The 24,913-nt window shown below is 43.4% G+C and overlaps 1 long non-coding RNA gene and 1 pseudogene across 2 annotated transcripts; one reads left to right on the top strand and one right to left on the bottom strand.

The window, feature by feature from the left end:
* Nucleotides 1–4,428: 4,428 nt before the first annotated feature.
* On the bottom strand, nucleotides 4,429–12,758 carry LOC145348088 (uncharacterized). Its single transcript, XR_013887904.1, has 3 exons — nucleotides 12,652–12,758; nucleotides 6,813–6,880; nucleotides 4,429–5,907 (listed from the first exon to the last, which is right to left on the bottom strand). It is a non-coding gene; the product is annotated as an uncharacterized LOC145348088 (long non-coding RNA).
* Nucleotides 12,759–12,982: 224 nt separating this feature from the next.
* Nucleotides 12,983–24,510, top strand: LOC145348227 (uncharacterized; annotated as a pseudogene). Its single transcript, XR_013887924.1, has 4 exons — nucleotides 12,983–13,143; nucleotides 15,994–17,916; nucleotides 22,034–22,125; nucleotides 23,113–24,510. The product of XR_013887924.1 is annotated as an uncharacterized LOC145348227 (transcript).
* The last annotated feature ends 403 nt before the right edge of the window (nucleotides 24,511–24,913 follow it).

Below are 24,913 nucleotides of genomic sequence, written 5' to 3'. Positions count from 1 at the left end.
GCCTGATATCAGTCTGAAGAACAATGCCCCTGTGAAGGCAATTATAGATTCCCCAGATCATATTGCCTACCTTTCCAGTGGGCATTATCCAGTAAACATTAATACAAATCAGTCAATAATCATCCTGTCATTAACTTGAGCCAATAACAATACACATCATGACCCAATGGGATTTCAATTGTTATTAAATTATGGATGTTACCTCCCTTTCTGTTGCCCAGCAATATGGGACCCTGGACAGTGAAACGGGAGAATGATTCCCATTGAATTGAACCCATGTCACTCTCGTTTGATCTAGAAGTTCTTCATGTCTGCTTGCCACCTGCTTATCTCTCGAATTGTATGACCCTATTCAGAAGGCTAGCATTGGTAGCCATCTTGTTTCTGACCACTGCTGATAGCATTATTGCTTTCAGTGGATCTACTGTTCCTTCCCTCTCTCTGTATTTTTCACTGACTGAAGTTTCACAAAATGTAAACAAAATACATCTATCTTGTAAATTCAAAGAACAAAGAACAAAGTGAATTACAGCACAGGAACAGGCCCTTCGGCCCTCCAAGCCTGCACTGACCATGCTGCTATCTGAACTAGAGCCCCCTACCCTTCCAGAACCATATCTCTCTATTCCCATCCTATTCATGTATTTGTCCAGACACCCATAAAAATCACTACTATATCTGTTTCCACTATCTCTCCTGGTAGCGAGTTCCAGGCACTCACCACCCTCTGTGTAAAAACAAACTTGCCTGATACATCTCCTTTAAACCTTGCCCCTCGCACTCCCCCTAGTAATTGACTCTTCCACCCTGGGAAAAAGCTTCTGACTGTCCACTCTGTCTATGCCTCTCATAATCTTGTAGACTTCTATCAGGTCGCCCCTCAACCTGCATCATTTTAGTGAGAACAAACCAAGTTTTTCCAACTTCTCATAATTAATGCCCTCCCTGCCAGGCAACATCCTGTTAAATCTCTTCTGTTGCTCAGTTCCAGAGGGTAGGCTTATTGTGGCACGGTGGCACAGTGGTTAGCACTGCTACCTGACAGCGCCAGGGACCCAGATTCAATTCCGGCTTCAGGTTACTGTCTGTTTTACACATTCTCCCCATGTCTGCGTGGGTTTTCTCCGGGTGCTCCGGTTTCCTCCCACACTCCAAAGATATGGCGGTTAGGTGGATTGGCCATTGTCCCTTAGTATCAGAATGACTAGCTAGGGTAAATGCATGGGGTTATGGGGATAGGGCCTGTTTGGGATTGTGGTCAGTGCAGACTCGCTGGGCCAATGGCCTCCGTCCACACTGTAGGATTCTATGAAAGTGCTGACAAGGGGAGGATGGATCTCTGTTTAAGGATAGAATGCACGTTACATTCAGTACGTGCTGCCACTAAAAAGTCCAAATAGTATGGCCCCCCTGCAGGTCAGAGGCTACAAGGCAAGGTGGAATATTCATCAGCCAGTGAGCTGAGGCTTGGTGGACCTGATAAGCTAGCTAAAGAAGTGTGTGTCAGCTGCAAACTCCAGCTACTGCGGGTGTTAGGATCTCAAAATTCTCCAGTCAACTTTCTCAAGGGCGAGGGCTTGTACAACACTCTCTAGCTCCAGCCGTACACCCCCCACCCCCATCTGTCAAACCTGTATTCAGCTAGTCTGGTACAGCCGAGAACTTAGATCTGTTGCAACCATTGCATTAGGACCTAGATTACTGCAAAGCTAACCAGGAGTTTCATGTAGACTTTGAATTGGAATGAGGATTTCTGTACAGTGCAGGCATTATTTGATCATAGCGTATAATTGTATTAAGAAGCTAATTAAGATAATATAAATAAGTTGAGGAAAATATTCAGACTTTTATAGATTTTTTTTCCCCAATAACTGCTTAGGTATTTGACTGCAGGAATGGTTTTACATGTACAATTCATTTTGGAGAATGTTTTATGCCAAATAAGATGTTTCAGTGCTTTGGAATCTCTTGATTTTTAATCTGATTGGTGTAAGTGAATTGTGTATATCGATATTCTGTGATTTTCAAAGAAAAATCTCCATCAACCCGTATATTTCCAGCCACGTTTGTGCAGTGCCCAGGGGATGACAGATTCCTACTTTCTATTAGATTGTCCTGTAATTTAACCCCACTGCTTGTATATTTGATTTTTATATATATATATGAATAGTGTGTTCGTTGAAGGATTTCTTTTTTTTTGCACTTTTCAGGTACTGCGGATTGTAAAATGTAAAGCTCTGATGTACACATTCTCTGTACATAACAAATTTCTCAGATTAGCTTTGTATACAGAACCAATAGGTCTAAAGACAATAAAGATGGGAATATAAAGAGTGTGGTGTTTGCGTTTTGTGTAAACATTAACAGGAAGGACTTGCAGTAATAAGGAGTTTTAAAAATAAAGTGTCTTCATTGGATGGAACAAAAAGTCCATTGATCTCCAAAGAAGAAACCACTGGAAAATCTCAGCAGGTCTGGCATCTGTAAGGAGAGAAAAGAGCTGACGTTTCGAATCCAGATGACCCTCTGTCGAACCACTGGTGAGTTGGCAAGTGGGTTGTCAAACAGGGAATAGGTCTGGTCAGGATGATAGTCCTGGTGAGTGGCACAGTGGCTAACACTTCTGCCTTACAGCGCCAGGGACCCAGGTTCAGTTCAGGCCTTGGCTCACTGTGGAGTTTGTACAATCTGCCTGTGTCTGCTTGGGTTTCCTCCCACAGTACAAAGATGTGCGGGTTAGGTTGATTGGCCATTTTAAATTGACCCTAGTGTCAGTGAGATTAGCAGGGTAAATACATGGGGTGACGGAAATAAGGCCCGGATGGAATTGTGGTTGGTGGGGGCTCAATGGGCCAAATGGCCTTGTTCTGCACTGTGGGGATACTATGATCCTAGTTGGGTGAGGGGCTGAGTAGGATAGTCATCAGGTAGTCAGTGGGGATAGTTGATGGAATTCAGGATGGTAGTTGAGGGGTGGAGGGTGTCAGTTCTGCAGTAACCCAAGAATTAGACTAGAATTTTGCTCTCCATGCAGGAAAGCCCCACTGATCTATCCAAAGATTCCCATTCTAATTCACAAAGGGTCTGGGGAGGAATAGAGAAAATAACATTTCAGATGTAATTTGGGAATTGTGCAGGGTACTAACGTATCTTGGGTCAAACCACTGGTCTCCGATAAGCCACAGATTGGGAGATCTAGGTCATTATTGAAGGAATCATTCTTTCTATGATGAGGCATCTACTGAGTTCAATGTCTCTGAATCATGTAGAGCTGTTCTTGGTGCTGAATTTACTGAGAGGGAGAGCGTTGCCCAAACAGCCGATGCTGGGTGATCAGGAGTGACCTTGTTGATCTGTGCATGCATTAGGAGTGGGTGGGGTCAGGCTTGGTTGCAGTATACAAAGGATTGGTAGGCCAGGATTGGGTGCGTGAGGATTGGCCAGGATAGATTGAATGAGGACTGAGAAATGAGAGGAGGATGCAGAACCAAGCCCCAGAGATGGGGTAAGATATGGATGGCTTTGCATGGATGAGACCCTGGAGTTTTGTATGTGTAAGACCCTGAGGTTTTGTGTGTGTGTGAGACCCCAGGATTCAGCGTGTGTGTGAGAGACCCCGGGATTCAGCGTGTGTGTGAGAGACCCCGGGATTCAGCCTGTGTGTGAGACCCCGAGTTCATTCACAGCGTCGCAGACACAAGCCCCAACTCACTTGGAGGAAAAGCCAAGTTGTCAAGATCTGGTAAGTATGAATGATTTGATTTGGTTTGGTTTATTATTGTCACATATATTAACATACTGTGAACAGTATTGTTTCCTGCGCACTATACAGACAAAGCATACCATTCATAAAGAAGGAAAGGAGAGTGTGCAGAATGTAGTGTTACAGTCATAGCTAAGGCGTAGTGAAAGATCAACTTAATACAAGGTAGGTCCATTCAAAAGTCTGGTGGCAGCAGGGAAGAAGCTGTTCTTGAGTCGGTTGGTAAGTGACCTCAGACTTCTGTATATTTTTCCCGACGGAAGAAGGTGGAAGAGAGAATGTACGGGGTTTGTGGGGTCCTTAATTATGCTGGCTGCTTTTCTGAGGCAGTGGGAAGTGTAGACAGAGTCAATGGATGGGAGGCTGGTTTGCATGATGTACTGAGCTTCGTTCACAATCTTGGGCAGAGCAGAAGCCGGGCCAAGCTGTGATACATCAGAAAGGATGCTTTCTATGGTGCATCTGCACAAGTTGGCGAGAGTTGTAGCTGACATGCCAAACTTCCCCAGTCTTCTGAGAAAGTAGAGGCATTGGTGGGCTTTCTTAACTATAGCATTGGCGTGGCAGGACCAGGACAGGTTGTTGGAGATCTGGACACCTAAGTACATGTTTTAAATGAGAAATATTTGTTAATGATGCAGAGCTGTCTTCAACTGCAACAGCCCTGGCTGGTTTACATTCCCATAATCCAAGATCATTCTAAAGTTAGTGTCGTGTTAGTGTTCTTAAATCTATGTTTATGTGTTTATTAGCCTAATTCGCCCCATTACATCAGTCCCCCCTTTTGGCCATTGGCCAAGAACCAACTAAGGCCACTAAATTGAATGATTTAAGTAACTAATCTTAGTGCTTACTAAGTATTTCAACTTTCAAATTCTCTTCTTCTTTACCCTACCTGATGCTGATTCTCTTGTGGACTTAGAAAGTAGTACACTTCCATATTTGATCAGGTGTACAATTACTAATAATACTAAGATCACAATGAAAATAATATAATCCCTTCTAAGGTCGTTGTTCCCGAAGAATCTATCCAGCTTGAGAGCCAGTCACCCAAGGTAAATGGTTCAGGGTCTTTGAGTTTTCCCCACCTCCTTCTTGATGTGTACAACCAGATTAGTTATGTTTGCTGAACTGTCTGTTATGTAATTGCAACATGCTGATCCAATTACTGCATATGTCCCTCTCCTTGCTGCCAAGATGCAATCCAATGCCATTATAATCCCTCTGTATGCGTGGCAACCATCTAACCACTGAGCATCGCAACTTTTGTATTGGCAACTTGTTCCCAATAGAGCACACAAATATCTCTCACATTGTTCTAACCACTCCATATTGGGAATATTATTGCCAAAAACCATTCTCCTTCTGTCATAACTCTCCAGCAAAATTTATAAACGTACAGAGGTTTCTTTAAGTAACAAGATCTCTTCCATTAAAGGAAGCCAAGCATAGGCTCTATCTCCACAAATCCAATGTACCATTTTTAAGTTGGATATTATGGTTCACTGAAGCAATCCAATGTATTTACATGGCCGGTCATTATTGGGTGGGTTCAGGCATAGCATTCTCCTTGGGTTTACTGTATAGTCACTTTTGCTTACCCCTAAGTTTTTCTCAGAACTTCCCAACTTCTCTGTGCAATAGATTTCTTTTGGCGTAGGTGCTGCTTTAAATCTAGACAAGAAACTGATCCTATTAAATTAGAAACAAATGTGTACCTCTACATACAGTTAGCCTTCCTGCACAGGCCTCACTGTTGTGAAGCTATCCCTTACCTCCTAACTTAAAAATGCTAATATGTAATGTCCTTATGTGTGTGACAAATACAAGTATTGGCCTATGTTTCCTGATGAAGATGCTGAATGATCTTAGATGCTGGTCCCATTTAAGCCAATGTCTGCATTTTCAGTACTAGAAAAAATGGAAACACAAACATTCATTGTAAAAATTGCCTTGATTCTCCCTTTATACAAGTTATGACCATTGGTCAATGTTAAACAAGCAAAATTTAATTATATCTCACATTACAATCATGGTACACACTTGATGTGGTCTTCTTATCATCAATGTTGGGTGTAGTCCATTGTCCTGCCACTGGGATGTGACTTGGGCTTGGTTGTCTTTTTTCAAGTGCTCTCACAACTCTAAAATAACCATAAGTGTGATGCCTCACAGCACTAAGTTAGTTCTTTATCAATTCAATCATTTCTACCTCTTTCCCTCTCATACCACTCTTAATTATCTTGCAACTTAACCTAAATTGCTAATCTACACATTCATATTACTCAAGCTACTACAAGAGTCATTATTCCCCCCTTCCTTTTTGGGGGGCTGCCCCACTTAATTTGTCCCTAAGTTAATTTGAGTTTGTTTTACTTGTTAGGCCGTTAAAAGAACTACCTGAAAAAAAACAAGAGTCATTATTACTTCCTGTTCAGGATTATAAGTCTACTGGAGTGATCTACTGATTCTTACCCCTTCAGGATTACTTATTGAGATAAGGTTTTAATTGAGTTAAGTGTCACCCCCCGCCCCCCCACCCCCCCACCCCCACCCCCCCCCACCCCCCCACCCCCACCCCACCCCCCCCACCCCCCCCCCACCCCCCCCACCCCCCACCCCCCCCACCCCACACCCCCCCACCCCCCCCACCCCCCACCCCCCCCACCACCCCACCCCACCCACCCCCCCCCACCCCCCACCCCACACCCCCCCACCCCCCCCACCCCCCACCCCCCCCACCCCCCACCCCACCCCACCCCCCCCACCCCACCCCCCCCACCCCACCCCACCCCCCCCACCCCACCCCACACCCCCCCACCCCCCCCACCCCCCACCCCCCCCACCCCCCCACCACCCCACCCCACCCCACCCCCCCCACCCCACCCCACCCCCCCCACCCCACCCCACCCCCCCCCACCACCCCCACCACCACCACCGTGGCCTGGGTTTCTCAATGAGAGCACATGTTTGTCTTGCAATGATTACATTGAGGACCTCCCCACTTGACCCCTAGGGATTTCCTGTCTGTTGTAAGTTTCACCATTACCTTATCCCCTGTAGAGTGTTCTCCTTTGCTAGTTTCATTCGGTGTCTGTGCTGCTGTCCGGTAACCATCTGTATTTTAAGTGAATGTAAACAATCAATTAATTCTCTCATGTGTTGAAACACTACACTTTAGCTAATTTCAAGTTCTCCCCCACCTGATATTGCATCCTCTGGGAGGTGCATTGCTCTTCCCATCATCAGTTCAAAAAGGGTTAACCCTGTTCCTCGAGAAGGAGTAGCTCTTTGTTGTAAAAATATTTCAGGCAAAGCTCGCATTCAATTGTTTCCTTCCTGTAAAATTGGCTATATTGTTCCTTAATGTCCTGTTGATCTGTTCTTCCATTCCTGAACTCTGGTATGTGAAATCTTTGCTTTATTCTCAATATTCTACAGACTTCTCTTAAAGCTTTCCTGTAAAATGATTCCCTGGTCTGAGTCTAACTGAAGAGGCATATCCCACCAGGGTATTTATCTCATTTGCCAATATCAAAGCCACTGTTTTGGCTGTAGCATCTTTGCATGGGAATGCTTCTACCCACTGGGTAAACTGATCAATAATTACCAAGCAATAAGTCTTTCCTTGCACTCTTGCCATGTAAAATCCATCTATAATTTTTCTCATGGTCCTTTAGGCCATGCTTGATTACCCATCTTGACTTTGCAGGGACAACCTGATTCCACTAGGGTGCACTGCAGGCACCTTTGACAAGATTGTACATGCAGTCCTTTAGCCTGTGGGTGCTAACCCATAATTTGCCTCCAATAAGGTCTGTTATATTACTTCTGGGGCTATTCTACCTTCCCTGCTCCACATGCTAAACCAACCTCTCTGCCCTCCATGTTTTTTCAATTCCTGTTTCTCCTTCCTCTGATGCCTGTTCCTGTATCTGTTTTGCATTAATGTTTGTGACTTCCCTGACTTGTACTGATGCTACACTTGCTGTTCAATTCTTTCCAACTCTTTTTTAACCTTCCTGCTTCTAAAAGCTGAATGATTCTGCGTGGGCTGTAGAGAATTACTTTTCCCATTAAGGTAAAGTGACTTGGACACCCTCACGGCCCAGGAGATACATGCTAAAGCTCTTACTAATCAATGCATTCCCTTGGTTATTGAATCTATCTATCCCATGGCATTGGGTTACTACTGCAGCTTGTGATCCATCACTCTCCTGACAAAAATGTGAAATCTTTGTAAGATCCAGTAGACCCAGGGCTGGGGCTCTTGCCATGGCTTGTTTCAAATCTGAAAAGGCTTGTGCTTCCATGTCTCCCCATACTACTTCCTCACTACAAGCCTTTCCGCCCTTAATCAGGTTCTGTAAAGGTTTGGCACATACAACATAACTCTCCACAAAATTCCCGCAATAATTAATTAAAAGACTCCAATATTTGTCTTGCCTCTTTCTGAAGTCTTTGCACATGAAATATAACCTTCTTGTGGTCCTCTAGAATTCCTCTTTTCCTGGAATTCCTTACTTCTATAACATAATAACGCCTTTGAAACAGAAATCAAACCTCAGTTTGATTCTAGGCAGTAACTTTTTTTCTGCTTGTTCATCTTCTTAAATAACAACATCTTTTGTTAAGAATTATCCCAAGCTCAAAAGTGTTGTGAGCTTTCAACTGTCCATTACTGTCTATTTTATTTTTTTTTTAAAAAAAGCTTGTTCCTTCATCCATGGCTATCACCTAAACTGTGTTTTACTTCTTAGAATCCCTCTAAATATCTCTTTTTATTACGATTATTGTTCTGTGTATTCACCAAATGAATCCCATCTTTAATCCTGTCCTGCTCTATTATCATCACTTCCATAATGTCTCTTCACTTCCCACATCTCATCTGTACCTCGCTTACCTCTTCCTTTAAGTGTTCATTTATTCCACTGGATCATTTTTCTCGCTTCTTTCTTATCACCAATCTGCCAATCATTAAACTCACACTCCCATTCTACCTTCATATAACTCTTCACTAAATGCCTGAATGCTCTCTCTCCCCTCTGTTTTGATTTAAGCTAATGATTTTAATACTTGAAAGCTACCCCAAAATCTTAAAACAAAGATCCATTCTGTGTGGGACAGAATGGGTTAACTCTCTACTTGTTTCAAAATGGGACGTAGTACATTTTCTCGATTGAACACCATCACATCAAAACCCCGTACTCCTGAAACAAAGATTAATCCCTATCTTTGCATTGTTAAGATGAATTCAGAATAAGATTTATCATCACTTTTAAATATCCTGATTCTCAACCATACCTGCTAAAGACTATCACACTCTCTTCACCTACTTACAACTTTTCAGATGCAACAGTTTACCATTTTTAGACCAATGCAGATACAAACAGCCCAAATTTGTCAAATTCTTATTTTTTTAAAAAAAGACTGATCAGCCCCAAAAATGAGAAATTCAAGAATTTAGTATCTGACTTTGATTTTTAAAGTGTCTGCATTAGTCTTAATTATGCTGTCACCTGCAATTCCCAAGGATGCTCTCACCCACAGCCTGACTACCGCCCTCTCTCCAAACCAGATCTCTGCTCTTATTTTTTTTAACCCCCTTACCCCTCTGAGAATTTCTCATTGGATTTTTTTCTCTCTATTAAGTCTTGCTTACTCTCCTCAGGCTGCCAGATCACAGCTTGATTTGATTGTGTGTGTGTGTGTCTGTCTCTCTCTTTGTGTTTCTGTTAACCCCTTGAGTCCCGCTCTGAGCCCAGTTGGGACTCACACTGTTCTTCTCCCTCCCTGCCTGGAACTTTTTTTATTTTTAAACACCCCTTAGCATAACTTCACTGTTGGAGTCTCGTCACCTGATATGGTGCTGCTCCCTCTCTTTTTGGAGACTCGCCATCCCTCATATGGCTCCCCTAGGGCGCAGCTATCTCTCTGGCTCTGCTCCCGAACTGATCCGGGGTCTTTACCCCCGATCCTCCATATTAAGCGCCCCAAGTTCTTCACATCTTCTCCGGCCCTCAGTAACACTGTGTCCCACAACCTCTCTCAGTGATTCAGGTCAGTCAGCTTACGATCCTCTTGGCCTGATAGAGGCTCCTCTAAGTAATAGTGGTGGTCAATATATAAGGAGTCCTGTCGTGCTGTCTGAAGCCAGTGACATCATCCTGCTCCGCAGTGCCAAATTGTAGACACTATGTATAGCTACTAAAGCTAAGACAAAGACTCAAAAATGCAGTGTACTGGTGTTGAAGAAGTGACTTTATTTAACCAAATGATCGAATGGGAGAATATGAGGAAGGCCTGCACTCAAGATATAGAATGTGGGCAGCTGGATATCAGTCTGAAGAACAGTGCCCCTGTGAAGGCAATTATAGATTCCCCAAATCATATTGCCTACCTTTCCAGTGGGCATTATCCAGTAAACCTTAATTCAAATCAGTCAGTAATCATCATGTCATTAACACTAGCCAATAACAATACACATGAAGACCTAATGGGGTTTCATTTGTTATTAAATTACAGATGTTACCTCCCTTCTATTGCCCAGCAATATGCTGGGCAGTGAAATGGGGGAATCATTCCCACTGAACTGAACCAACGTGACTGTTGTCCAACCCTGAGAAATTCTTCATGCCTGCTCACTTGTCTCTGTTTATCTCTCGGAATTGTATGACTCTATTCATAAGGCTACCGTTAGTAGCCATCATGTTCCTGACCACTGCTGATAGCATTACTAGTTTCAGTGAATCTATTGTTCCTTCCCTCTTTCTGTATTTTGTCACTGACTGATGTTTCACAAAATATAACCAAAAGAAAAACACATCCATTTTGTAAATTCAAAATACATGTTTTAAATGAGAAATATTTGTTAATGATGCAGAGCTGTCTTCTATGGCAACAGCCCTGGCTGGTTTACATTCCCATAATCCAAGATTATTCATTCTAAAATTAATGTCGTGTTAGTGTTCTTAAATCTATGGTTAGTCTAATTCAGCCCCCTACGTCAAATGATGAGGATCTATCTGATGTGTACCTCTCTGTACTTTCTGATGTAGTAAGATGCCATCCTTCTGTAAAACCGGAAAGGGAAATATAATTTCCACCAACTCCCTCTCATCCTTTGCTGAAGGGGCTGACTCCTCAGTTACTCCTCTGCACATTATGTATATTCATTATTCTAAAGAACAATCTGTACAGTCTGGCTTGTCTTAAAATGTGGATTTGCCGGCGTTGGACTGGGGTAAACACAGTAAAAAGTCTGACAACACCAGGTTTTAATCCAACCGATTTATTTGATAGTAAACTCACAAGCTTTCGAGGGGACTCCCTCTCCGTCAGGTGAATGGAGAGTTCTGGCCTCGGGCAGAGCATATAAAGCACAGACAATTTAGAGATTACTGATTAGAATGCAAATCTTTACACCTAACCTGCTCACTTTAGGACTTGAACAGCAGGTTAGGTGTAAAGATTCGCATTCTAATCAGTAATCTCTAAACTGTCTGTGCTTTATATGCTCTGTCCGAGGCCAGAACTCTCCATTCACCTGACGGAGAGGGAGTCCCCTCGAAAGCTTGTGAGTTTACTATCAAATAAATCGGTTGGACTAAAACCTGGTGTTGTCAGACTTTTTACTTGTCTCAAAATGCCTTTATTCCTTTGTTCTCTACTGTAACCTGCTTTTGGCTAAAGTGTACAGATTGCTTTAAACATAAAATGTATGCAGCTGTAAAATACAAAATACATGTTTAAATCAGAAATATTCATTCAAATCTCATTTATTGAAATCTTACTGTGGGTATGTATGTCTTTATGCAGACAGTACCTCTGTTTGTCTATTAAGTATGATCTTAAGTCAATACACTTGGTGCTATTGCTTTATTAGTGTCTTAAATCCCTGATTATTTGAAATTTCTCTAACCTATTAGGAATTTCTCCAACACAGGATAAATGCTGAGAGAATGCTTCTCTCATGGGAGAGTCCAGGACCAAAGGGCATAGTCTCAAGATAAAGGAACACCAATTTAAGACTGAGATAATGAGAATTTCTTCTTTGTGGGTGAAGGTCTCTGATTGACATCTCTCACAGCACATCCAAACATTTCTGGAGTAACATGAGTTTCCTGAAGCTTGAGAAATTGACCAGTGAAACAGAGGCAACTTTGAACAGCAGATCAAGAAAACTATACGATGGAGAGCTGTCACTGTGTCTGAAATATTCAGCTGAGAGGACACACTGGTTTAATTGATCTGAAAGATAGTACCCATGCAGCACCCCTTTAATACTACACTGGAGCAAGAACCTTAGTGCTCAAAACTCTGGAGTGAGACTTGAACCCATGACTTTCTGACTCCGAGACGGGAGTGCTAACTAAGGCACAGCTGACAATGTTTCTGTTGTATTAGATTCAGTTTCTAATGTGTTAGGTCTCGACGCTCTGTACACAATGCTTTCCCCTCTGTAAACTGGCAGCCTATAGGTTGATTTTAATTTAAATTTGTAACTAGTTGGACCTGCTTTGTGTCTGGGTTTCTGAAGCTGTGAAAGGTGGTAAAATCCCTGGTGTCAGCTGGAGTGGACATCTGAAGGGATTGTCTTCAATCAGTACCACTGATTAACCATTCTGCTTTCATTTGCTCATGAAAATTCTATTGTTTTGGGACAGTTCTAACAGTCTGTCGGGAATAAAACTGGAGGAATAACCCACTCTTCCCAGGAAAATTCAGTGTTAGTTTTCAAATCCCTCCATGGCTTCCCCCTCCCTTTTTTTTTAAGGAGTGAGAGAGAGTTAGAATCCTAGAACAGAATGAAAGTGTAGTGATGACTGGAAGAGAATGCCTAGATAAGAAGAAAGAGAAGAAATAGAGATAGGAGGAGAGCAAATTACTTTGCATTTCGTCTGTCCCTCTTTCATGTGTCCCATTCTCCTGAACATGTTCTGGTCCACCACTGCACGTCATCACTGTCTTAGATGCTGTGAGTCTTCCTCTTCTAATCTGCTGTTAAACACATCCGAGGTTACACGTTCAACACAGATGTTGTCGGTTTAAAAGCTTCCGGGAATGAAGAATGCTATTCCCACACTAGAAATCTCTGTCAAACATTTACCAGGGAAACTGAGACAGAAACTGCAATAAGTGAGGTTTTATTCCGATGGGACAATGACAAGTTTAAATCCTCACCTGATCTGCTGCTCAAAGTCGCCTCCGTTTCCCTGGTCAGTTTCCCAAACTTCAGGAAACTCCTGTTACTCCAGAAATATTTGGATTGGCTGTGAGAGACGTCAATCAGAGAGCCCACCCACTCTGCCCATTCTCTCCTCTTCCTCTTTCACAGCTGCTTCACTTCCTGTAGGGACTGAAAACCAAGTCAGGAGATGGTGAGTGAAGGAGCAGAATTTATAATAATTACATTGCATCATATCCACACTAATGTTCAGGCAGTCTGACTATCCTGTGGGGAATCAGGTGTGGAAATGCCCCTTATGCTGTGTGAGAAGATCCAGCTGAGAGACCTGTTTACTCGGTGCTTTGTGCTGAGCTGTTTGATTGGAGCTGTGTGTTGGATATTGAGTGCGTTTATTGGAAGCATTTCCCTTCTGATTTACAGGCTGAACTCTGGTGCTGGGTCACTGCTGAATATGAAAAGGAGAGATGTAATTACTGGGTGGGTGGGGGCGCAGAGTGAGAATTCTTACTGATTTCCTATTGTTGACTTGTATATTGGGAGCTGGTTATTAATCTATGGACTATGAATGATCAGTTCTGTCTGTGTGTTGGGATTTGGATGTTCCCTGTCTTTCAAATTGCTCCCAAGATCTCCCATCACCTTATCTCTGAATTTTGGAGAGGGTACTATCATTGTTCCCAATGATAGACTGGTGAAGCTGAGATTGTTTCCCTTGGAACACAGATGGCTAAGAGGAGATTTGTTGGGGATGTTTAAAATCATGAAGAGTTTTAGATCGAGTAAATAAAGAGAAACTGTTTCCATTGGCAGAAGTGTCAATAACTAGGAGGTTACAGATAACGATTGGCAAAAGAATCAGAGGTGACTTGATAAAAATGTTTTTACACAAAGTGCGGTTAGGATTTGGAATGCACTGTCTGATAGGGTGGTGGATGCAGATTCAAACCAGGACTCTAAAATTTACCCAGTGCTGCTCCTCACATGTCTGCCTACTGGTTTGATGATGATTGTGGAATGAGGGCTGTTCCAGGTTGTGAGATTGTGGTGGAATTCAATCCTGCTGTTCCACCTCACTGATATCCCATTTTGGAATCTGTCCATAGTCTACTTCCCCAGTGATGATTAACATGGTGAAGTACTCAATTCATCTGTTGGGAGGGGGATGGCAGTTTTCCTTGAACTTGTTTGACCTGAAGCTATGAGACTCCATGGAGTCAATATTGAAGACTTCCCCACCCAGCAGTGGGAGGGGTCATAAGAACATAAGAAATAGGAGCAGGAGTAGGCCATCTAGCCCTTCAAGTCTGCCCTGCCATTCAATAAGATCATGGCTGATCTGAAGTGGCTCAGTTCCACTTTCCCGTTTTCTCCCCATAACCCTTAATTCCCTTGTCTGTCAAAAACCTATCTACCCGTGTCTTAAATATATTTAGTGAGGTAGCCTCCACCACTTCAATGGGCAGAGAATTCCAGAGATTCACCACCCTTTGAGTGAAGAAGTTCCTCCTCAACTCCGTTCTAAACTGCCCCTCCTTTATCTTGAGGCTGTGCCCTCTAGTCCTGCTGTCCTTTCTGAGCGGGAAGAATCTCTCTACCTCTACCCTTTCCATCCCTTTCATTATCTTAAACATCTCTATAAGATCCCCCCTCATCCTTCTAAACTCCAACGAGTACAGACCCAGTCTATTTAGTCTCTCTTCATAGTCTAACCCCCTCATCTCCGGTACCAGCCTAGTGAACCTCCTCTGCACTCCCTCCAAGGCCCAAATATCCTTGTGCAAGTGCGGCGACCAAAACTGCACACAGTACTCCAGCTGTGGCCTCACCAGTGCCCTGTACAGTTGCAGCAAGACCTCCTTGCTTTTATATTCTATACCCCTCGCTATAAAGGCCAGCATCCCATTCACCTTCTTCATCACCTGCTGCACCTGCTGACTGGGTTTTTGCGACTCATGCACAAGGACCCCCAGGTCCCTCTGCACCGTAGCATGCTGCAACTTTTCGCCCTTTAAATAGTAATCCCTCCTACTATTATTCCTGCCAAAGTGGATAACCTCACACTTGCTAACATTGTACTCCATTTGCCAGGTCCTCGCCCACTCGCTCCGCCTATCCAGATCCCTCTGCAGACTTTCCACACCCTCCACAATTTGCTTTTCCACTCATCTTTGTGTCATCAGCAAATTTCGTTACCCTACACTCAGCCCCCTCCTCCAGATCATCTATATAAATGGTAAATAGCTGAGGCCCCAGCACCGATCCCTGCAGCACTCCACTAGTCACCAACTGCCAATCAGAATAGCACCCATTGATACCAACTCTCTGCCTCCTATTAGACAACCAATCCTCTATCCACACTAACACCTTATAACAAGGGATGTTGAGAGAGGAGTCTGGAATGTTTCTAGATGGTTACAATTCAGTTATTCAAGCTCAGCTTGAATTTATAGCCCATTTACCCTCTACCAGACTGTCTTTTTCATTGTCTTAATGGTGCCTGGGAAGATGGAGTTTGGGTAGGTGAAAGAAAGTAGCCATGTTGTCTGCTCCGGGTCACTAACCAGTGTCCTTGCTGGAAACAGAGTGTGTGTAACAGTCAAGTGAAGAAAAAGAAAGAACTTGCATTTGATCTTCCATCAAGATAAAGGGGGGGGGGTTTAGAATGGAGTTGAGGAAGAACTTCTTAACTCAAAGGGTGGTGAATCTCTGGAATTCTCTGCCCGTTGAAGTGGTGGAGGCTACCTCGCTAAATATTTTTAAGACACGGGTTGATGGGTTTTTGATAAGAGAGGGGATTAAGGGTTATGGGGAGAGGGCGGGAATGTGGAACTGAGCCACGACAGATCAGCCATGATCTTATTGAATGGCGGGGCAGGCTCGAAGGGCTAGATGGCCTACTCCTGCTCCTATTTCTTATGTTCTTATACAGTGTAAAAAATAAACTGGCATTCACTGTGGAACAGTCTCTGAGAAGTCAGCCCCTTCAGCAAAGGAGGAGAGGGGGTTGGTGGAAATCATGTTTGCTTTTCCTGTTTTACAGAGGGATTGGACTGTACTACATCAGAGAATACAGAAAGGATAGACACCGCATTACCCAAAGTACAACTGCACAACTTTGGGAAGACATCCAGTTCCTTCACAGCATTGCTCAGCACAGAAAGTTGGAGAGTGAAAGAATCATCTGGAAATCAGCCGGGTTAGGGAAGCATTTAACTTATCTTCAGGTCTTAAGCTGATCAGTGGTGTGGCAGGTTCGATCAAAACCCACCTTTCTGAAGGTTCAGTTGTGTGTGATAAGTCAGAGTGAGGCTGGACATAAGTATTAGTGGCTCCAAGTGTGATGAGAGCTTCAGTCAATCATTGAGCCTCGTGAACCACTGACTTATTCCTACCAGTGGGAGGATGTTCAAATATGAGGTGTGAACAATGTTCTACAGCTTCCTAAGATTTCACAACATGCAGGGTGACCACTGTTAACACAAGGGCAGCCACATGGAAGAACATCTCTTCAAGTGTGTTATTTGGATAAAACATTTTTAGTGTCTTCAAATGTCCTGAGGCACCAGAGAGTTTACAAGGGGAGAATCTCTTGTTCTCTGTTGTTTGTGAGATGGCTTTCACGCAGTCTCCTGATTTCCTGAGAAACCAGAAGATTCACACAGGGGAGGAACCATTTACTTGCAAGGTGTATGACAAATCATTTTCATGGTCATCATCCCTCCATGTACATAACAGCATTCATACCAGGGAGAAACTATTCAAGTGTGAGGTTTGCAACAAATCATTCTTGGACTCAGCAACTCTTCGCAGACATCAACGCATTCACACGGGGGAGAAACCATTCCAGTGCAAGGTATGTGAAAAATCATTCTCACAGTCATCGAGCCTCCGTGTACACCAACACATTCACGATCGGGAGAAACCATTCCCGTGTGAGTTATGCAACAAATCATTCTCAAGTTCATCACAATTCCTCATGCACCAACACATACATACTGGGGAGAAACCATTCGTGTGTGAGGTGTGCAACAAATCATTCTTGAACTCATCATCCCTCCGTAGACACCAACGCGTTCACACAGGAGAGAAACCTTTCACATGTGAATTGTGTGACAAATCATTCTCGCAGTTATCAAACCTCCAGACACACCAACGCACTCACACTGGGGAGAAACCATTTACATGCAGGATCTGCAACAAATCATTTTCGCAGTTAATGAGCCTCAATGCACACTCACGAATTCACACTGGGGAAAAACCATTCCAGTGTGACGTCTGTAACAAATCATTCTCACAATCATCAAACCTCCATATACACCAACGTACTCACACTGGGGAGAAACCATTCACATGCAGGGTTTGCAACAAATCATTTTCACAGTTAACGACACTGCATGCACACCAACGCATTCACACTGGGGAGAAACCATTCAAATGTGGGGTGTGCGGCAAATCATTCTCAAAGTCCTCCACGCTTTGTGCTCATCAATGCATTCACACTGGGGATAAACCATTTCCATGCGCCTTATGCAACAAGTCATTCTCAAATTCATTGCAATTCCTCATGCACCAACACAAACACACTGGGGAGAAACCATTCATATGTGAGGTGTGCAACAAATCATTCTCAAATTCACCATCTCTCCAGACACACCAACGCACTCATTCAGGTGAGAAACCATTCCAGTGTAAGATGTGCGACAAAGCATTTTCGCAGTTAGCAACCCTCCGCATACACCAACGCATTCATTCAGGGGAGAAACCATTTATATGCAATGTGTGTGACAAATCATTCTCACAGTCAGCAAACCTCCGCGCTCACCATCGTATTCACACAGGAGAGAAACCATTTACATGCAAGGAGTGTAATAAATCCTTCTCGCAGCGAGCCACTCTCCGGAACCACCAACGCATTCACACGTAGAAACCGTTCATTTGAGGTATGCAACAAAGCATTCTCCCAGTTAATGAGGCCCTAAGTCCATTAGAGGATTGACACAAGAGAAAATCCCATGTGTGAGCCATGTGTCGAGCTTATCTTCTGGTCCATCATTACACACACATCCACACAGGAGAGAAATTCAATCATTGTGAATTATTAAGCCTGGAACCTTATGAAACCCATATGGGATTGACCTCCTGAGACACCAGGGGATCCATGCAAGAAACCCTTCAAGTGGGAGATGTGTGACCAAACTCTCTCTCAGTCAAAAAAATCTCCAGGTACGTGAGTGTGGTGACATGAGGGAGTAATCCTTTAATTATAGGATTTGTAGTGAAGATTTCTTGATAACTTTGACTTCCTGGGACACCTGCAGAAATTCCTCCAATATGATATTTATGACAAAGCTTTCACCCACTCTTCCAATCACCTGAAGTACGAGGTGATCCACGCTGGTGAGAAAACATCGTGGAATGTGGTGTGTGACAGGGAGTTTCACACAGTCAGTGGACCTCCAGCTCTATCAGCATATTTATACAGAGGAGAAATCCTATTGTGTGAGTTCTGCAATAAGGTCTCCAGACCTGAAACATCAGTGAACCCACACAGGAGACAAACTCCCAACGAGTTAGATGTCCAAGAAACTTCATCACAATCCTGATACGATTGTAACTGTCTTGAATGGGAGATCTGAAACAGAAGCCTTCAAAATCCAGACTGGTATTAAGAAAGGCTGTGTGATAATCCCCATTCTATTTATGATCTGACAGTGATTATTCACCTCATCAACAATCAACTGTCTTCTGGTGTCAGTATTAAATACCATCTCGATGGGAAACTCATTTACGTCGGTTACCTCCATGCCAAAACTAAACTGACCACCACAGATACACATGATCTGCAGTTTGTTGATGAGTGCTGTGCAGTTGTCCACTTTACAATGCATTTGCAAACCTCTCTCAGTCTCTTCAATTTTGCATGTATTTGTATGATGCATATGAGTTCTATCCTGTGTCAATAAAGTTCGGTGTCATTTCTGACCATCGGAATTAAGAGCAAATCCAAAGCACAGGGATTTTAAAGAAACGTCAGTAGTATTCTGAGAGAGTTTTCCCTGATGTGAGAGTGTGTCATTAAAGTGAGCCTGCTCTCTGGAGTGGGTATGGGTTAGAATCAGACCTTGCTTTAGCTGGTGATATGAATTATAGAAAGATCCTCTTCAGGTGACGGGTGTTTGACTGATACTGTGGGTAATGTTTGTACTCTTCTGTCTGGGAGGACTATTATCCTGACTATGATGAGAGAGTGGAGGTGAGTGTACAGATCTGAGTTCTCTCAGACTATCACAATTTAATGTAATAATGGTGTGCTATGTTCACTTTACACTCTTCCAACATTTATTTCATTTTCTGGGATAGATCTTGAGTCATTTTCAAATGCTTTGCTAGTTTAGGGTGATTCAAAATTTGGTGTAAGCTGAATATTGTGTTGGTGTTTGTCTCCTGTATAGATTTATAACTCACAATAAATTCATGGTTTAAGCTGAAACCAAACTATCTGATTTGTCAGCATGGTGTGTTCCTATTGACTGAAACATTCAGGAACCTACAGTAAGAGTCCTGTACACAATATATTGATTAATGTCACTGTGAGCTAGTATACTTTCTTCATCAATGGGTTTAGAATTTCCAGTTCACAGGAAGCAGAACATTTCCCTAAGGAAAAAAGACTCACCTTTACACATCAACTCAAAACCCTTCTCAACTCCTCGGTTCCTGAAGACAAATCTTTGGCAGACATTAAAGGTGAGAGTTACACGGGTCGATGTGAAAGTTTAGTCGAAACCATAACCATAGCCTAATCAGCCATAATCTTATTGGACGACAAAGCAGATTTGAAAGGCTGAATGGCGTTCTCCTGCTCTTAAGTCCTGTTCCCAGAGAATGATAATTGCCTCAATAATATTGTACATAATTTCTGCTTTGTTTTTTCATTTGTGATAGAGTTTAAAATGGTGAATTTTCTTTCCATCCCTCTCATCTTTCTAATACTGGACAAGGAGGGAGAAAGCAGTGGAGAGAAGTACGGAAAAGAAGAAGAGAGATAGGAGGAGGGAGTAAGAGGAAGGCAGATTGGAGAGTGAAAATGGAAAGATAGCAACAAGAGATACAGAGGAGAAGGAAAGAGGAGCAATAGGATGAGACTAAATGATGTCATTAAATTGTACACAACACTCAGAGCAGCAGCAGAGGCCGCTGGGGTTTTCATAGATCCCAAATGCCGAAGGAGGTCAGTTGGCCCATTGGGTCTTTTCTGACCACAATCCTGCCCAGCCGCTATCCCCATAACCACATGCATGTACTTTAACTAGTCCACCTAACACTATGGGAGCAATTTAGCATAGTCAGTCAACCTAAGCTACATATCTTTGGGCTGTGGAAGGAACCAGAGTACCTGGAGGAAACCCATGCAGACACGAGGAGAATGTGCAAATTTCCACAGACAGTGACCTAAGCCGGGAATTGAAACTGGGTCCCTGGTGCTGTGAGGCAGCAGTGCTAACCACTGTGCCACCATGCTGCCCGAAGGAATAGTTGCTTCCCCAAGATGTTGGGAGTAATTGATAACGCTCATGTGACCTGAGGAGATTCAACGCCCTGAACAGAAAACAGTTTCTCTCTTTGTAGTGTGTAATGACTGAGAATACTCCATGTTAATGTCACTCACACTGGATCATCACACCCATATTCGGGGAAGATGAGTGACCAGATGATTAGATGGTCAGATGATTAGAGACAAGGTCTATCCCTTCCTTCCATGGTTGAGATTACTATTTCATGTCCCACATCCTGAAGAATGAGTCCCACCTCTCTCTGAACCATTTCATAAATGGCTCACACAGAGACACTATGCCAACAACTGGTGTGCTTCCCCACTCTCTTAACATTCTCTATCCCTCTCTCCTGTACATGTGCTGATCCCACCATTCCATGTGATCACTTTCTTGGATGCTGCGGGTCTTCCTCTTCTGACTTGCTGTCAAACACATCCCAGGCTATATATCCTAAACTTATGTTGTCAGTTTGAAAGCTTCCGAGGATGAAGAATGTTATTCCCACACTAGAAATCTCTGTCAAACATTTACCAGGGGAACTGAGACATCAGCTGCAATAAGTGAGATTTTATTCAGATGGGAAATGACAAGTTTAAATCCCACCTGATCTGCTGCTCAAAGTCCCCTCCGTTTCCCCGGTCAGTTTCCCAAACTTCAGGAAACTCCTGTTACTCCAGAAATATTTGGATTGGCTGTGAGAGACGTCAATCAGAGAGCCCACCCACTCTGCCCATTCTCTCCTCTTCCTCTTTCACAGCTGCTTCACTTCCTGTAGGGACTGAAAACCAAGTCAGGAGATGGTGAGTGAAGGAGCAGAATTTATAATAATTACATTGCATCATATCCACACTAATGTTCAGGCAGTCTGACTATCCTGTGGGGAATCAGGTGTGGAAATGCCCCTTATGCTGTGTGAGAAGATTCAGCTGAGAAACCTGTTTATTCGGTGCTTTGTGCTGAGCTGTTTGATTGGAGCTGTGTGTTGGATATTGAGTGTGTTCATTGGAAGCATTTCCCTTCTGATTTACAGGCTGAGTTTTGTTGATGGGTCATTGCTGAATATGAAAAGGTGAAGTATAATTATCTGGGAGAGACAGAAATACATTTATTGAAATATCTTTTAATGCCTTCTTTGAAGATTTTACCTGAAGGCCTCGGCCTTTCCCAAAAGCTTGGGCTTGAATTTGAAGTTTTTTCTAGTGCTGTGTTTGATAGCTGAATTTAGGATTTTTTTTGAGTGAGTGCAGTGTATCTAATTTCCAGGATAAACCAGAGCCCTTCAATCAGCTGCACTCAAGCAACATTTTCCTTAGCTTTCAGCACTTCCTGTCCAGTGTGTTTTCTTCTACGGAAAACACTGGGAGAAATTTCAAAATCACCACTGAATTAATACTTCTCCCGAGTGTTTTTTTTTAAATCTGAAAACAAATACCTTAAGGTTAAAACTGAGTGATTATATATCTTCAAAGTGAATTGATAGCCTATTTACACTTTGCTCAACTCTCTTTTCTATTGCCCTCACAGTGCTTGTGAAGATGGGGGTTTGGGTGGAGGAAAGAAAGTAGCCTTGTTGTCTGCCCTTGGCCACGATCCAATGTCCTTGCTGGAAACGGAGGGTGAGTGACAGTCAAGGGAGGAATAATCATAGAAATCCTGCTGTGTAGAAGGAAGCCTTTTGGCCCATCGAGTCTGTACTGACTCCAACAGAGCACCTTACCCTGGCGTACCCCATGCCCTAAAACAGTAACCCCACATATTTACCCCCTAACCTATCCATCTTGTGACACTAAGGGACAATTTAGTAATGCCAGTCCACCTAATGGGCACATCATTGGACTATAGGTGGAAACTGGAGCACTCAGGAAACACATGTAGACACGGGGAGAACATGCAAACTCCACAGTCACCCAAGGCTGGAATTGAACCTAATTAATAAGGAGATCAGGGGTTATGGGGAAAAGGCAGAAGAATAGGGATGAGAAAAATATCAGCCATGATTGAATGACAGAGCAGACTCGATGTGCTGAGTGGCCTAATCCTGCTCCTAAGTCTTCTAAGGTGTCCCTGATGCTGTGAGGCAGAAGTGCTAACCACTGTACCACTGGTCCCCACAAAGGAATAGCAGCCCCTTGATAAAGGAGGAGAGGGAGTTGGAGGAAATCATGTTTCTTTTTCCTGTTTTACAGAAGGATTGCACTGTACACAGCACAGAATACAGAGGATAGACTTCACAGATACATGTTGACCATCAGCAAAGGTACAACAGCACGACCTGGGAAGACATCCAGTCCCTTCACACCGTTCCTCAGTAGAGAGTTAGGCAGTGAAATAATCATCTGGAAATTGTTTGGGTCAGGAGAGCTTTTGACATATCATCAGATCTGAAACTTGTCAGTGGTGTGGAACTTTCCATGAAAACCAAACTTTCTGAAGGTTCATCTGTGGGTGATTGGTCAGGGTGAGGCTGGAAAGAGGAGTGAAAAGCTTCGGGTGTGGTGAGAGCTTTAATCGTTCATCAAGCCTCATGAACCACTGACTCATTGCTACATGTGGAAGGGTAGTCAAGTGTGAGGTGTCTGAGAAAGTAACCACAGGCTCATAAGATCTCCTAACGAACAAGGAACACCTGTTGTTTCATCTATATCAGAAGAGCATTCATATGGAAGACAAACCATTCAAGTGTGAGCTGTGTGACCGAGCTTTCACGCAGTCATCAACGCTTATGCAGCACCGACGCATTCATACTGGGGAGAAACCATTCACATGTGATGTGTGTGACAAGTCATTCTTGCGCTCATCTCACTTTCAGGTGCACCGACGCATTCACACAGGGGAGAAACCCTTTACATGCAAGGTGTGTGACAAATCATTCTCGGACCCATCGACACTGTACAAACATCAACGCATTCACACAGGGGAGAAACCGTTCACCTGTGAAATCTGTGACAAGTCCTTCTCACGATCATCGATTCTCCGTTCACACCGCCACATTCACACAGGAGAGAAACTCTTCACATGTGAGTTTTGTGATAAAGCCTTTACATTGTCATCGAACCTCCTGCGCCATCAGACAGTCCACACAGGGGAAAAACCCTTTAAGTGTGAGGTTTGCAATAAAGCTTTTGCAATATCCACAAGGCTCCTGATACACCAGAGCATTCACACACAGGAGAAACCCTTCAGGTGTGATGTTTGTGAAATGGCTTTCACCCAATACTCCCACCTCCTGACACATCAGAGAATTCACACTGGGGAAAAACCTTTCAAATGTGAGGTGTGTGAACGAACATTCACACAGTCATCAACACTCATGCAGCACCGACGTATTCACACTGGGGAGAAACCATTCCCGTGTGAGGTGTGCAACAAATCATTCTCACAGCTAACCAACCTCCATGCACACCAGCGCATTCACACAGGGGAGAAACCGTTCATGTGCACGGTGTGCCATAAATCATTCTCACGATCATCAACCCTCCGTGTACACCAACGCATCCATACAGGGGAAAAACCTTTCCGATGTGAGCTATGTGATAAAGCTTTCACAAACTCATCAACTCTCCTTGTACATCAGAGGATCCACAAGGGAGTAACTCTTCAAGTATCAGATTTAAGATAAAGTCATCCTGACGTTTTCTTAACCCGCTGAACACCAGCAAGTTCACAAGTGGGGCAAGCTATTCAGCTAAGAGGTGTGTGACAAGGCTTTCACACAGTGCATATGCTGGTCCATCAACACATATATGGGAGAAATCCTATGTATGTGAGTTCTGTAATAAAACCTTCACACAGTTTTTGGATCTCCTGGAACATCAGAGAACCCACGTCACTGAAAGAAGACATCAATATGTATGGAAGTTCCTGTATAAACTCAGCATCCTTTCAGTGCAGCGTCAGGTACATGTCACTCACTGACTCTCACTCTGACCAAGGCGGCAACCAAATACTCAGTGGATAGAAAGGCTTCAGCTTCTGATCTGTCAGCACAAGCACCTGGGGTAGAAATGGAGGGACTTCAATTAGCCTCAGCATCTTTGGTCTATGAAGAGGGAGAATCAGCCAGGAATCCCATTGCTCATCAGTGAGCACAGCTGGGAAGTCAGGGGAGGGCAGACTGTGTCTTGGCTGTGAGTCTCCATTGTCTCACAACATTCACTGTCTGGGTCTACACATGCTGAATGACCACTCGAACAGAGCACTAGAGGCCACTTAATGTCCACCCTCTGCACTCCAGGTCAGTACCTTGAGGTTGGAGAGAATGTGAGAGGACAACAGCTTGTATTTACAGAGTGCTTTAATATCGTTAATAATCCCAAAGTGTTTTAGAGAAAGATTACTACCGAGACAAAGAAGAAGATGTTAGAAGGGGATGATCAAAAATATGGTCAAAGATGTGGGATTTAA

This window comes from Carcharhinus amblyrhynchos, chromosome 9 (assembly GCF_965287045.1).
Source record: "Carcharhinus amblyrhynchos chromosome 9, sCarAmb.v2.hapA, whole genome shotgun sequence".
In the NCBI taxonomy this organism is placed as follows: Eukaryota; Metazoa; Chordata; class Chondrichthyes; order Carcharhiniformes; family Carcharhinidae; genus Carcharhinus; species Carcharhinus amblyrhynchos.
This window is presented reverse-complemented; position numbering and strand designations above follow the sequence as displayed.